The sequence below is a fragment of the Macrobrachium rosenbergii genome, chromosome 58, assembly GCF_040412425.1.
Source record: "Macrobrachium rosenbergii isolate ZJJX-2024 chromosome 58, ASM4041242v1, whole genome shotgun sequence".
In the NCBI taxonomy this organism is placed as follows: domain Eukaryota; kingdom Metazoa; phylum Arthropoda; class Malacostraca; order Decapoda; family Palaemonidae; genus Macrobrachium; species Macrobrachium rosenbergii.
Genome location: NC_089798.1, coordinates 16,345,389 through 16,360,388, shown reverse-complemented (window position 1 = coordinate 16,360,388; position 15,000 = coordinate 16,345,389). Strand labels below are relative to the sequence as shown.

General features: G+C 37.8%; 1 long non-coding RNA gene across 1 annotated transcript in view; it reads right to left on the bottom strand.

The window, feature by feature from the left end:
* The window catches only part of LOC136837152 (uncharacterized), a 274,987-nt gene that overhangs the window by 243,144 nt on the left and 16,843 nt on the right, over positions 1-15,000 (bottom strand). The gene's annotated exons all lie outside the window — the stretch shown is intronic.

The window sequence follows — 15,000 nt, the reverse complement described above, 5'->3', positions numbered from 1 at the left end:
ACACGAACCTTTTGTGTAAAACCAACACACACGAATCAAATTCACGTAAGTAAATTGTGTTATTTTAGCATAGGAATTTTAAAACGTGACTGGGAGCTAGGGGAAAAATACTAGTGATGCATGTCAAGAAAAAAAAAAAAAAACCAGAGAGAGGAGAACATGGTTGAATTTTGAAAGCCTTGTGGCTTGCACTTGACTTTATGATGGGATAATTTGAGGTATTTAACAGTTTTGAGGATAGTGCAATATCTCCTCCTTCAAAATCCACACAGATTCGTGATCACAAAACCTAGTTGGCGGGTAGTCCCACGTTATCCCACGTGGGATGAAGCCAGCAGAAGCGCTGATTTTCTTTTCTCTCTCTCTTGCTCTGGTATACTTGGTAAGAAGTTCAGATAGACAAATGAGTTGCAGTGTTGAGAGAGCATCAAATTGACTTAGGTTAAAAATTTTGTTCTTTTCCACACAATTCGCATTGAGAAAGTCCAGCCTGTTATATATAAATTCCCCATTTCTTAGTAGCTAGGCTCGCCACTGATTTATTGCTAGGATTTTTTTATTTACTTTTCCCTTGTTTACTTTTTTTTTTGTGGTTGTGTTTTTGTTTTGTTTTGTTTTGTGCGTGTTTGGGGCTATTTTTGTGTGTGTCATCTGCTCACATTAAATTATGGGCCTTTATCATTTCAATAGTCACAACACAAAGGAAACCTCTCCCGTAAGCCAGCTTCACTGGTAATTTGGTGAGACCAATTCATTTTCCAATCAGTCCCCAATAACTTACAACGTCATTAATTTGGCAAGACCAATTCATTTCAATCCAGTCCTCAATAAGCCCGTTTGTTTTGTTAATTTGGGTGAGACCAATTCTTTTTGAGTCAGTCCTCAATAAGCCCGTTTTGTCAGTAATTTGGTGAGACAATTCATTTTCAATCCAGTCCCAAATAAACCCGTTTTATGCGGTAATTTGGTGAGACCAATTCATTTCAATCCAGTCTAACTAACCCCACTGCGGTAATTTGGTGAGACCAATTCATTTCAATCCAGTCCTCAATGACCCGCTTCGTCGGTAATTTGAGTAGAGACCGACTCAAACTCAATCAGTCCCCAATAAGCCCGCTGCGTTGGTAATTTGGTGAGACCAATTCATTTCAATCAGTCCCAAATAAGCCCACTTCGTTGGTAATTTGGTGAGACCAGGTAATTTTCAATCCAGTCCCAATAAGCCCGCTGCGTCAGCGTTCGATGAGACCAATTCATTTCAATCAGTCCCCAATAAGCTACGTATTGTCGGTATTTGACAGAGACAATTCATTTTCAATCTGATCCTCAATAAGCCACGCCGTCGGTAATTTGGTGAGACAATTCATTTTCAGTCCAGTCCCCATTAAGCCTGCTTCGTCAGTAATTTGGTGAGACCAATTCATTTTCAATCCAGTCCTCAATAAGCCCGTTTTGTCGGTAATTTGGTGAGACCAATTCATTTTCAATCCAGTCCCCAATAAGCCTGCTTCGTCGGTAATTTGGTGAGACCAATTCATTTTCAATCCAGTCCCCAATAAGCCCACTTCGTCGGTAATTTGGTGAGACCGATTCATTTTCAATCAGTCCCCAATAAGCCGCTTCGTCGGTAATTTGGTGAACCAATTAATTTTCAATCCCACGGTCCCCAATAGCCCGTTTTAGTCGGTAATTTGGCGAAGACCCATTCATTTCAATCCAGTCCCCAATGAGCCCACTTCGTCGGTAATTTGGTGAGACCAATTCATTTCCAATTCAGTCCCCAAGAGACCCGTTTCATCGGTAAATTGGGAGACCAATCATTCGTTAATCATCATCCCCAAATCAATCCCGTTTTGTCGGTACCTTGGGAGACCAAAGAATTCCAGTTCCTAAGAGTTTGAAACTCTTTCATACTGTAAAGTCACATGATCTCTGTTAGAAATTTTGCAGCCATTTAGTATACCCAGACAACTCCTTCCCTATGCCTGGGAAAATTTTGTGTGCCACTTGAGTCAAACCCCACCTGCAAAACGTCAGCAAAAATCTCAGCAAGTGAGAATTTAAGTTCTTCATGTGTGTCCTCAGGAAGGAACTCGGCAACTCACGGGAAGAATCCTAAAAGACTGGTACAGGAGGATGGGCGCAATAAGGCAGAGCAGGGACAGAGTGAAAAAGAGGCAGAGCGGAGGCAGCAAGATTGCGAGAAGAGAGGCGAATGGGGCAGCGATATTGGAAAGGGGCTAGAGAGGAGAGGAGGCAGAACAGGAGGCTTGGCGAGATTGGAAAGGAGGCCCTGAGAGAGGAGGAAGGGTGGAACGGGAGGCGGTGGTTTAGAAAAGAGGAGGCAGAACGGGAGGCAGCAGAAGATTAGAGGAGGGAGCCCTGAGAGAAGGGAGGAGGCAGAAAGAATAGAGAATGAGAAGAAGTGTGCCCATGAACTCCAGATGCTGGCACAACGTGGCACTCCCTCCCCCACTCCGCCTCGGGGATGAGCGCCCTCAGCCAGGCCCACTTGTTTATGCCCAAATGGACTGAAGCTGAACCGGAGTATGGCTGCGACAGGCCGAGATCCTGAATGTTGCACCTCCCCGCCGAACTCTCTCTCGTGATAACTAAATTTCTCCAGTGGGAAGGCACCGTTGCCTCAACGCCTACCTGCCCAGCCGACCAAAGAGGACTGGACGGTCGTGCGCCAAACCATCACAAAGAGCGTGCAGATAACCCCTGAATGCTGGAGGGCGCTGGAGGGCAAGTAAAGAGAAGTCCCAGCCCAAAACTTGGGCAGATTGGGCCTACCAGTTGGAAACGAGCCCGTAGTGGTTTGAATCCGGCAGTCAAGACCCTTGCAGACTCCGTGAAACAAATGAAGATAAGGCACTTTCTTGCTCTACTTTCAGCCACCGCCACGCATAGGGAGGAGAAAGGCCTCGTTGTTGGTGGAATGCTGTCGCATCGCTGACTCCTGGGATACTCGCTGCCCCAGGAGAGCTCCCTGCAGCCTGAATTAATCCCCCCGCCTGCCTTTCAGATGCCCCTCCACAAGAAGAATGAGCAATCCACAGAAAACCCAATGTATGCAGGTTCTGTCGAAGATCGGGCATTCCAAAGAGCAATGCGAAATAAATCACGAAGCCTCTTTGTCGGAGAAACCAATTAATAGTTATAACGCCTCTGCAGGGCAGGGCGAAGAAGATTTCAGCCAAACTTTTTGCACGGCGTGCAAGGTTTATGGTCACTCCCCCTCATGGGCAAAATGCCTAGAAATAATAAGTCCAAGTAATCCCACTGCGTTGCCTGGCGATGCAGATCCAGTCCTTAGGCCTCCAGCCAGGGTCCTATGTATGTGGCACCTCCTGGGGTAGATACCCAACACGCCAGGTCAGGCGTTTGACGACTCTGGCGCAAATTTCCTCATGAGGAAAGACAGAAGTTCCCTGGAGCTATAATTAATCGTCACCAAATTCGTCTGCAATTGAGGCATCAACACATTCAAATGATACTCCCTACTGTCAAGTGAGAGTCTGAACCTCCATATATCTAAAATTTGCAATCTTGCAGTAGCATGCTCTCTTTCGGAGGTTATGACATCTACTCACAGGACAGGACACAATCCCATTTAAGTTGCCACAATCCCTGCCAGTGCCAGGGCCCCAATCAGATCTCCCTCCAGGAGATTCCAAAATCGATCCCAAATGCACTGAGCCATGCAAAGCTCCGTCCGTAACAGACAATGAGCAAATTCCAAAGCAAATAATAGTGCCTGCCCCTGCTGTAGTGCCGGTGTGAGCACGCCCACGACCCTCCATTCAAGAGATCCCAGCCAGGACCCCTCACACTTTTCCCCGGCTTTGCTCCGCTACCAGTGCCGGTGGAAGGCAGTTCCTGCCGACCTGTGAGCTCACCTAAAGGTGCGACCTGTAACCTGTACCTGAGCAGTCTGTCCCCACCTGCAAGACCCCTCATGCCCCCCTCTGTCTCAGTCCTCACCAGACACAGCAGTGAGTAATGATTCTGCTTAGTTTAAATCGGCTGATGAACTCAAGGAACTGCGACGGATCAGGACTAGAGCTTGCAAAGAGGCCCTTCGTCAGCCGTCCAGAAACCCGACACAGGTGGCACTCCAATACCCTCCTGGGCTGCGGTTCCACCGGTTCCTGGCCAAGAAGGAAACCATCAAGTCAGAAGGGTCCATGGGGAAAATGGGCATTAATTATTCCAGGTAACTCAGAGAGCTCCCAAATCTCTGGCATGGTGCCAACCTGCCCCAGTGCCATCATTTTATCTAAATGAAGAGACTTTGGCCCCTCTATCCAGAAGGGTGTCAGGGCCCTTCAGTATTCGTGTCTTTCTCTCTCACTCTCTTATGGCAAGATGTCAGCTTTATTCTTCCACAAACCTTTTCCTTCCTTTGCACGATTATCAATCACATTTATTTACTATGCCTTACCCAGGCCTTCATTTTACCTGGATCACCTCTGGCTCCTGCAAGTGCCATGACAGATATGCAACTACTAAACCCTACGACTCCCCCATTCCATGCCTACCACAGCATGATGCATTTAAAAATACGATATGCCATCGCCATTAGCTATTACATAGCCTCATTGGCACAGTGCCATTATTGCAGATTCTGGCAAAATGATCTGCCAGAGGGAGATCGACGCCCTCTGGTTACATCCTTCACGACAGTCATTGTGGCCAAGAGAATAATCACAGCTATTACTATAGACTAAGAATGTAGTATAGCATACTTTGATTAACATCTAGTTACAACAATTTTATGTTTAATTTGTGTTTGCCATTTATTCTTTGTTGTTCTTTATACCTCATGCATGAATGAGTGCCTGAGCACCTATAAAGTCAGTGCCACCTTTGTAATACCGGAACTTCATTCCACCCCCTTCCTTTGCTTGCTTGCCTTAACAAGTCTAATGTAAAGAGTACCCATGCGTACAGGAAGTAAGAATGGCGAACCCTTAAAAAAGATTAAATAGACTTAGCTGAAATAATTTTGCTTCCTTTGATTGCACTTGCCCTTCAGGCACTTTCTGTTTTTATAAGAGTGCCAAGTCTATATAGGTCTACCCAACCGACGTAAATTACGATGTCAATTGAACTCAAGTATATTTCGTCATTTCAGAAAATGCTGATTTACAAGGCAAACTAACCGCATGCACATTTGGGATATCTAGGGTAAAGTAACCATGTATTCTAATTCTTGAACAACCAACCTTTCTTTTCATTTGTTTGCCACAAGCCTCATATACCGTGAATGTATAATCCTATTAATTCACATTGTTCATTGTCACTTTATATAGTTGTCAATAACGACCAAATCCGTAATTACTCTTTTGCAAGTGTTGAAAATTTCCTCATGTCCTGTTAAAGTAATTTGTTTCCATTTAATATTTATCAACAACAGTGCAGAGTTTTATAAATACTTTGGTAATGAAGTTCGTTGCAAGGCAGAATGTAGAAGTAAAGTAAGGAATTTACTGCGCATTCTTGCAATTTTCCGCGCATTCTTGCAGAATTTTTTCCAGCATTCTTGCGTATTTACGATGTTCACACCGAATGAAGGTGTGTACATCATCTTGTGTAAAGAGCTGACCAGGAGTAGCAAAGATTCGCTAGAAAATTGCTCCTTTTCTTTTGTTTCTTGCCTGCCAATCGATCGACAGACATATCTGTCTATCGACTTACTTGTAGTCAGAATACTGAGGATTACAGCGGTTTATAGGCACTCGCTTTAAGTGGGTCCTTTCATCCCGAGGCAAAAAGTGAATCTGTCTGGCTGTCCTTTACAGGCAAACCCCTGCGAACATCAGCTGAACATGACTCAACTCCCCTAATGACCGCTGGATGTGCCCCTGCCCCCATAGGAGAGGAGATAAGCGACAAAGCCAGACCAGGCACAAGCTCTCCAGGCGGCGTGTTAGAGGACGGTGTAGAGGCGACACCCCCCAAACCACGCCATGCCTGGCCCAAGCGATGCCGTTGCTCTAACACATGGCCTTTCAAAGTATGCTTTTCTTCGTGCACTCAACCGCCAACCACGTATTCCCTTCGATGCTGGCCTGATGCGATGACCCACTCCATTTGCCTGGTTTGTTGAAGTTCCCGTCTTGCCCGCTGCGTTGAAAGCCCTTGCATCCACCACCACGTGGAAGATCACACTCGTCCTCGGAAGTCATAAGTCATCCGCGGACCGGCAACTACTAACAGGACAAATCTTCCTTACGGTAAGTCATTCAGTCAGCTTTTCCTCGCAAATTGCCCAATTTGAGTGCCAACGTCTGATCTCTTGTCAAATGTCAGGTGCTGCTCAGATACAAATAAACGTGCTAAGCTATTATTAATTCATCCAAGCCCATTGTACCCTCAGTGCAACTTCAATTCATTATCCTTTTGTCCGTTTTCATTGCTGGAGTATAATCCACCTAAGGATATTATCGGACTGTGTCTGGAATCCCCAGTTTCATTCATCCGTGGGAATCCCCTTCAGAGATCAACATTCACTGCATTCTCTCCCATACTAATGTTGTTATGTAATATGCTCCTGTAAATTTACCCGATATTTTATAATATTTTCCTTCAGTAGTAAGAGCATTACGCTCATGTCAAATTCCCCCTTTTTTCCTCTTGTATTATGTTTCCTGGACCCGCAGTTGGAATCCTGAGCTAAATGCTCAACTGTTTACTCTATATTCACAGAAAATATTTCAAACTAGATTATGGGGAAAACATGTAAAAATATGTATATATTATATATATACAGTATATATATATATATATATATATATATATATATATATATATATATATATATATATATATATATATATATATATATATATATATATATATATATATATATATATATATACACACCTACACACACACACATATATATATATATATATATATATATCTTTCATTTATTCTTGTTTGGGCTTTGTCGATGATTTCTTTTTTATTTATGATTTATGTTATTCGTTGTATGTGAAGAAGTTTATTTTCTTTATAGATGCTTTATCATTGCTGGCTTTATTGGTTTAGTAGTCATTTTGAGTCCCAAGGGATTTAGAAGACACAATTAAACTGTACTTCATTAACACACTAGTAAAATAACACTACATATACATGTGAAAGTGAAATATATGTAGGATAGAAACTAGTATGATACCAAATCAAAGTGCGAGTCAGAGTGTGAGCCTGGCTTTCTTGAATCTTCTAACCCACAACTGGTGAGGCCTACGACCTCACTCTCTAAGGCTCCCTTTCTCTCTGCTGATCTCTGCTTCTCTTCCTTCCCTTTTGAAGGATTTTCAAAATGGAATGCCCTCCTAAAATGGGCAGAAGACAACAGCTGACTCAGCCCCTTTGTGAACGATCTGATGATTGAAGTTATCTAGGGCTTTCACTCTGGGTGTAATCGGGCTAACCCCTCATAGTACGAGGGACTAATTACATCTAAAAGATTTCAGCTGAATTTTGCTCTTTTACAGGTGAGGTTCTTATGGCATTCTTTAACAATATCAATGAGTGATTAATTTTACCAATGCACGGCGAAACAATGTTTGGCTACGTATTCACGACTTGCTTCTGTGTCGATCGTCCTCCTTCAACGATTTCAGCAGATTATACTCAGGCCCCTGTTTGCTCTCTTCTCTGTTTTTCTATTCTCCCCACTCTCTCTCTCTCTCTCTCTCTCTCTCTCTCTCTCTCTCTCTCTCTATCTCTTTCTTTCTATGTCTTTAAATAGTGTCATTTTTCCAATCTCTCTATGTCTTGTTTCCCTCTCTCTCTTTATTATTCATCAATTTATCACTGGTTCTCTTACTCAGTTCTTTTCCATATCTATTATATTATATAAACACATATTATCCCTTTCGGTCACCTACCAAACATTGTCCTCAATGTTTAATTAAACATAATAAAAAGGATACAAATAAAATGGATTCAAAACATAATAATGGATATAATAAAAACTGTTGTTCCTACTGTGGAGTAAAAAGATATAAGTTCATCAAAACATTTAAAAAAAATAGTAAATTATATTAAAATATCAAATACCAAAGGAATACATGACAATAAAACATATGAATAATAAACATATTATGTAATAAGTAATATCATATGGTACACTTATTTTCATTATTAAGTTCTTTCAATATCCTTGTATTTTTGATAACAAGATTTCTCACTATTATGATAAACAAAACAACAATGTCATGTTATCATTAGATTTACAAACAATTGAAATTGGGAACAGTTCTTTATAGTGAAATATTCATCAACATAGTTAAAATTTTCAAGCTTCTTTAATTCTAATTGAGACAACTTAAATTCACCTATTTTATATGAGTAATTCTCATATGGTACATGTTTGTTGAAGTTATATGTTGCAAAAAGATGAGGTTCATAAAATAATTGGTTAGCTATCACCAACTGACATGATGTTGTAAAAGATTTAATATTTTTAAAACCTTATGTCTGAGCTAATGTTGTGACATTTAATTTTAGCTACAACAGTATTGTGAAAATACAAAGATTTCTTGATCCCAGTTATAAATGCACTTCCAAACGTTCTGTGTAATTTGTAATTTTTATACATCTTTTTTCTTGAAGTTTAGGTTTATCAATTATAAATCACTTCAGAAACGTTCTGTGCAATTTGTGGTACATAGCCTACATCTTTTTCTTGGTTTTGGTTTAACACAATTTCTTGAATACAGGGATAAGCATTAGTTCTCTTATACAGGTTATCAAAATTACATATATATTCTTGTTCTTTTAACAGAATACATCCATTAAATTGTTTCTCTGTGAAGAATGATAATAGTAGAGCGTGTTCTAATGCAAAATGCTTGTTTGTTCCCTTTTGAATGATTGCTCTTTCATTAACTATCATAAGAAATGGATACACAGTGATTAACGTGTTTGTGATCCTAGTATTGAAAGGTACAATTAAAATAATTTTATCATAAAGCACTTTGACAGTTATTAAATTATAGTACGTGAACACATCTTCCACAAGTGGCTGAAAGTGTTTCTCCATGATGCAAAACCTAACAATTTCTTCTAATTCTTTAGGAGTGATTGATGTTAGGCTCAAAAATAACTTTATAAGCAAGCAAGATGGCATTATTGTTTTTACTTATGTTCTGTAATACTCACTTCACTTTTTCAGAGCAAATGCATTTAAAAATTGTATGTTTTCTGATTGTCTTGGTTTATAAAATTTTTCAGTCTTTCTATTTGTTCTGCATTTTGATTTTGTCTATTTTTTTCGTTCTACATTTGCTTCGGTATATATATGTTTCACGACATACATTATATTTATATTTTCTTTATATATAGGTTTCGTTACATACATTAGTTATGATATTTTCAGTCTAATACCCATACATATACATACATACATACATATATTTAACTTTGTCTGTTTCGTAGATTCTATCCTTTGTTTTACAACATTATCTACAGCTTTTTTACGTCTTATGTTATCTATAACTTCAGTGGACCATGGCTCTGTTTTTACTACTGTTATATGATTCAGTGAACTACTTTTCGACTGGAGTACATTCCATTAATTACTCTATATTTGTTGTTTGTACTTCTACAACTCTATATAGTCCAGTGAAATTGGGAGATACCTTTACATTTGGCCCTTCTAGAACATGATTTTGTACATAAATTTCAGTACCCACTGTAATGTCTGGTTTAATGGTACTTTTATTATAATATTTTGGTATGAGTGTTATGAACCTCTTTTAATTTTGCCCTTGTTTTCATGATTGTCTCGTAAGTCCGTCTGGTCTTCCAGCAGCATGAGTCATCTATAGTTACACAAGTAGGCTATGTCTGGGTGGTGTTGCATCGTCTAATGTGTTTAGGCATTCTTTTCTGATAACCATATAGAAAATAATGTTGGGGATTCTCTATTATTACTCATTTACAATATTATTCAATGTGAACTGTACGTCTTCTATTGCAAGTCCCAATCTTCCTGTCCGTGGGCTCACTAAAGTTTCAGGATATCCTTTGTTGGCACGATTAGTTCGTTCTGCTCGTAGAACTTGGTTTATAAGCGGTTATTTGACACTTATTTACTTCATAAAATTCACATAATTTCTTTAAAAGACCACTACATCTCTGTTCCTTACTGGTACGATTTCTACATACCTAGTTAGATAGTCTTGGAAGACTAATATTTGTCTATTTCCTCTAATAGTCCTTGAAATGGACCTAAAAGTCCATAATTACCACTTACTACTTGAAATGGATTTAATTCTGATGGATATTTTCAAATAGACTTCCAGATTTACGTTACCTTTATGATTACAAACTATACAGTTTTGTACAAAGATTTTTAGCATCTTCACTACAATTTGGCCAAAGCAATTTCACAGTTATGATTCTGTGCTTGTCTTTTTAATTCCTGGATGTCCTGCTAACTTAAATGGGTGTGTTAGTTCTAAAACTTCTCTGATTAGTGTTTTTTTGGGATGTATGGGCAGAACTACTATTATTCTCTGTTGTAACTTTTTATACAACAGTCCATTTATTAATTGAAGTCAGTTTTAAGTTCATCTGGCATCAACTGTCTTACTGTCTGATTTCTGCACCATTTTCTTGTATTTTTACTCTTTCTAGATCTAAATCTATGGGCTTAGCTAAAACAAAAGGTATTATTGTAATACATTTTTCTTTCTTCTTGAGAATCTGGAAAAATGCATCTCTTTGCCAAGGTGTTAAATTTCCCTGGAATATATCTGAATTCTGGGGCAAACTCTGAGTACGCTAATGAACCATTTATTGAACTTCATGTTGTTGGTAAAGGCTGTCTTTTAAATAAGTTACAAATGGGTTTGTGATCAGTAAGCACATTAACCTTATGACCTAAAGTGTGTTCAAATTTCTTTAGACCTTCAAAATAGCTAAACACCTTCTTTCTGTGGTACTGCAGTTTCTTTCTGCTGGATTTTAAAGCTAGCATAATACCTTCACTGTCCACTCATTCTGGTTTTGGCCTTTGCAACAATGCATCCAGGTGAAATGTTGGAAAAATCTGGGTGAACTAAAACGGGATTCCTGGTCATTTACTCTTTGCGTATTTGAAACCTTTGTTTCTTTTGTCCATCCTTCATTCATAATTAATGTCCTTCTTGGATTAGTTCTGTGTATTAATATCATTCTTAGTTCTTGTCAAAGGTTTGGCTATAGTAGCAAACCCTTTTATAAAGATCTATAACCTACCATACCTAGGAACCTTCTTAATGCTTTTTCAAACTAAAGGTAGGAGCTGAGTAATCAATTATTGCCTTTATTTTACCTTGCCTTATGCATACATAATCACTCTTCATAACTACACTTGTTAAAGTATTCTAAAAAAGTTTCATCAGGAATTGACATTTCTTTTCGTTTTATTTTTAGCCCTGCAATTCTTAATCTTTCTAGAAGACCATTTCTTATGTTCTGAGGTGACTTTCTAAGTCTTTGCTAAAAATTATAACATCGTCTAAGTATACTGCAGCATTTTCTATATCCCTAAATTTATAACATTAATCTGACAAATGTTAATGGAGCTGATGTTAGTCCCAAATATTACTTCAATCTGTAAATGTTCTTTATTATTGCGCTGAGGCTGTGAATTGTTTCCGATTCTTCAGCTGAAGTGCCCTTAGTATCCACTAAGCAAATCTAAGGATGAAAATATTTTGGTCCTCTAACTGAAATTCTTATAACCTGGGATTACTGACATCGGCATTCTATTTGGAACTGTGTTGAATTTAACTTCCTGTAATCTATTACAAGTATTAACTCTGTCTTTCATGGAATAGTAACAATGAGAATTATATGCAGATTTAGAAGGAATTGCCTGTCTTTACCATATCAAACTGTCAACTATGGTCTCTGGCTTATTGGTATTCTGTAATTAGGAATAAATGTTGCTTCATCATCTAACAAAACTCTAACATTTGTTCTTCTATTTTATTTCCATCTATAGCTTATTACATTTCTGTATTTCTCTATCGCCTGGATGCTTCTATTTTTCTGGAAAATCTATTTACTTTAGTTTGTTGGTTTGGCCATTTATGAGAAAAATGTTTTTCTTCTTTGTTAGTGAAGGATTGTCAGCAAAATTCCTATGCAAGACAATACCTGCGTATAGTGTTAGTCTGTTATCTGAATAGTTTTGGACATAAACTTCGCAGTTATCACTATTCATGTGGACAAGTGAATTATCCATTCTGACAAAATCTGGCAATTCTTCATTCAATAATAGAACATCCTTATCCTTTACATCCTCTTTTGATCTCAAATATATTTTTGTTTAACATTTTGGATACAAAGTTACTGATCTGCTGAGCATAAATTGTACTTTATCATCATCAGCTGTGCTAACCAACATATTTCTTCTATGTCTGAAAAATTGCTAAGTTCTGCATCTCCTGTGGACAACTGCAGTACTTCTATTATACTATTTATGTCACGATTTATCTATCATATCAGAGCAATACTTCATTAGTATTTCCTTCACTTTCACAACTCATTATTGCATTGCTGCAATTATAGCATGAGCACTATTGTTTTTCGTTATAATATATTCAGTATTTTGTTGATCACCATTATTTATATCACACAATTATATATCATCTGTATGTGCACATCTCAACAATTTTGTAATTGTAGATTTCCTCTTTTGTTGTATTTTCTAATTTATCTTTTGCTTGTTCTGGTTACTTATCTGCTTTTCCTGTATGTCTGTTTCTCTTGTCAAATCTGTCTCGGACACATTTGTCAGATTTGGGTGAAACTTTCTTCAGCGCAAAACATACGCTCTTCTGATTATCCTGTTTCAGGCTAATCTTTCCTTCACCTCTAATATTATTCCCACGTCTCCTCATTAAATTAAATGAGAACAATACTCGTGTGGGAAAAAAGTCTTCTAAAATTAGAAAACTTTCAATAAATTTGTGGTAAATCTCATTTCTAGAAATTCACGTTTCTGAACTTTTAATGTTTCCCTGCTATTCCTTTTTATCTATTTTCACCTGAATCTGAGTTTTGCTGCAATGCCTAAATATCACATTAAAAGTGATTTTTACCAATTGTATTTAGTACTACCTGAATCAATGAGTACTGTACAAGTCTTTCTGTTATTGGAATTTTACACAACAAACTGAATCCTTTCTATTTATTCCTTCTCTTTCTGTTAATATTACTTTGCTATGCCAAATAGGAAAATGCAGATAAACTTCATTTCCATTACAGCTTTTTTCTCTTTTACTCTCCTTGCTTGAAGGATTTACTTCTTTTTCTCTGTAAAGGGTTAATTGTCACTGACTGGATGATTTATTTATATTTGGGCGACTGTTACTTATGTCTATAACCTCTCCTATTGGCTTCATATTATTGAACCAAGTTTTTAGTTAAATGCCCAATCTTTTTGCAAACTGCACAGATTCTAGGCTTTCTGCATTCAATAGTGGAGTGATTGGTACACCCGCAGTTTTCACGTTGTTTCTGGTCTAGCTCCTTGAGCTGAATTATTCTCTGGGTTTGAATTAATTGTTTCTGAAAATTGACCATTATATCTTATTGGTGGACCGAGGAATGGTCCATTCCTCGACTGATTCTGTCTTCCTTTCTGGTTTGGGTTCCACTTTTTCCTAGTACTTTGTGCATATTTCCTTTGAAAGGAAATCTGTCTATTCCCTACTTGTCTGGAATTATCATTATACTTATTTCTTTTATATGAATCCTGGGTATTTCTGCCTTTCCTTTCATTTTGTGTTTCTGTTAGCCCTACAAATTCCTTAGAAAAATCTATCTCTTCTGGATTTCTTGCCTCATTGATATTAAAGCTGTAAGGCTATCACTTTTAGGATCAATTTTAACTTTCTTAAAAGCTTTCTTTTCTTTTACTCTGAGAGCATTATATGTCGTTCCAAATGACAAGTCATTGAAAACATATCTCAGACTAACTAAATCATTTTCTTCATCACCAAAAGCATTCTTGTCTCCCATGGTGATGTTTGTTTTCTTAAGTCTTCCATTACTTTGTGTTGATTCTTCAACATCTATGTGTAGAAGATTTACTATGGATTCTTCATCATAATGTACTGTGCAGGTTTATTAATATTATATAAGGCATCACATTCTGACTTACTGGTTCCCAGATTGATAAAACAGAAAATTCAACAATTCAACACATATATGTGGTTATATTGTTGAATCTAACTGAATTCAAAGTTCATTGTGCATCACCACTTTCTGAACTAAGAAGAAGCTAAGGCTTCTTTAATTTTAGCCTTTCATCCTGTTATTCTCCTGTAGAAATGCGACTGTCTGCGTCATTCAAAAACTAACACTGGTTCTGAGAATATGATTCTAACCTATTTTTGTCAGAATTTGAACTTTCAACTCTTCCACAGAATCATTGGTGGCCTGCATAATGATCGCTGCTTTTTCATGACTAGAATTGAAATGTGTTAGTATGGTTATTATTATTATTACTATACTTGTGTTACTTCCTTGGTGTGATGTTGTGAACTTGCTTTTCGATTGACTTTATCTAACTGTCGTTTGACTGAATTGGTATGTCTTTATTTCTGCCCGCGGTTCCTCAATGTCAGCAAATGCCATTACCATGTATTCTAAAAATCATAGGAAAAATTTATACATAAGCCACACAACAGTATTCAAAAATACATCATCAAGCATGTTACGTTATTAAAAATTCTATCTATAAAGCAATAAAAAACAATCACAAGTTAAACAAATTTTATGAAAATTATAATACACTGCAGAGATAATTTTCAAAATACACTGCTGAAGGCAGAAATTAAATAACTTTCAATCACGAAGCTTACTGGCTCTGTTGTGATAAATCTTGATCTGTTGTGGTTCGGTTTAACTGCTTGTTGCCACTTTCTTTACCGACTAACACCGACTTCTGGTTTTAAAACTTGACTAAAACTGGCCCATTCT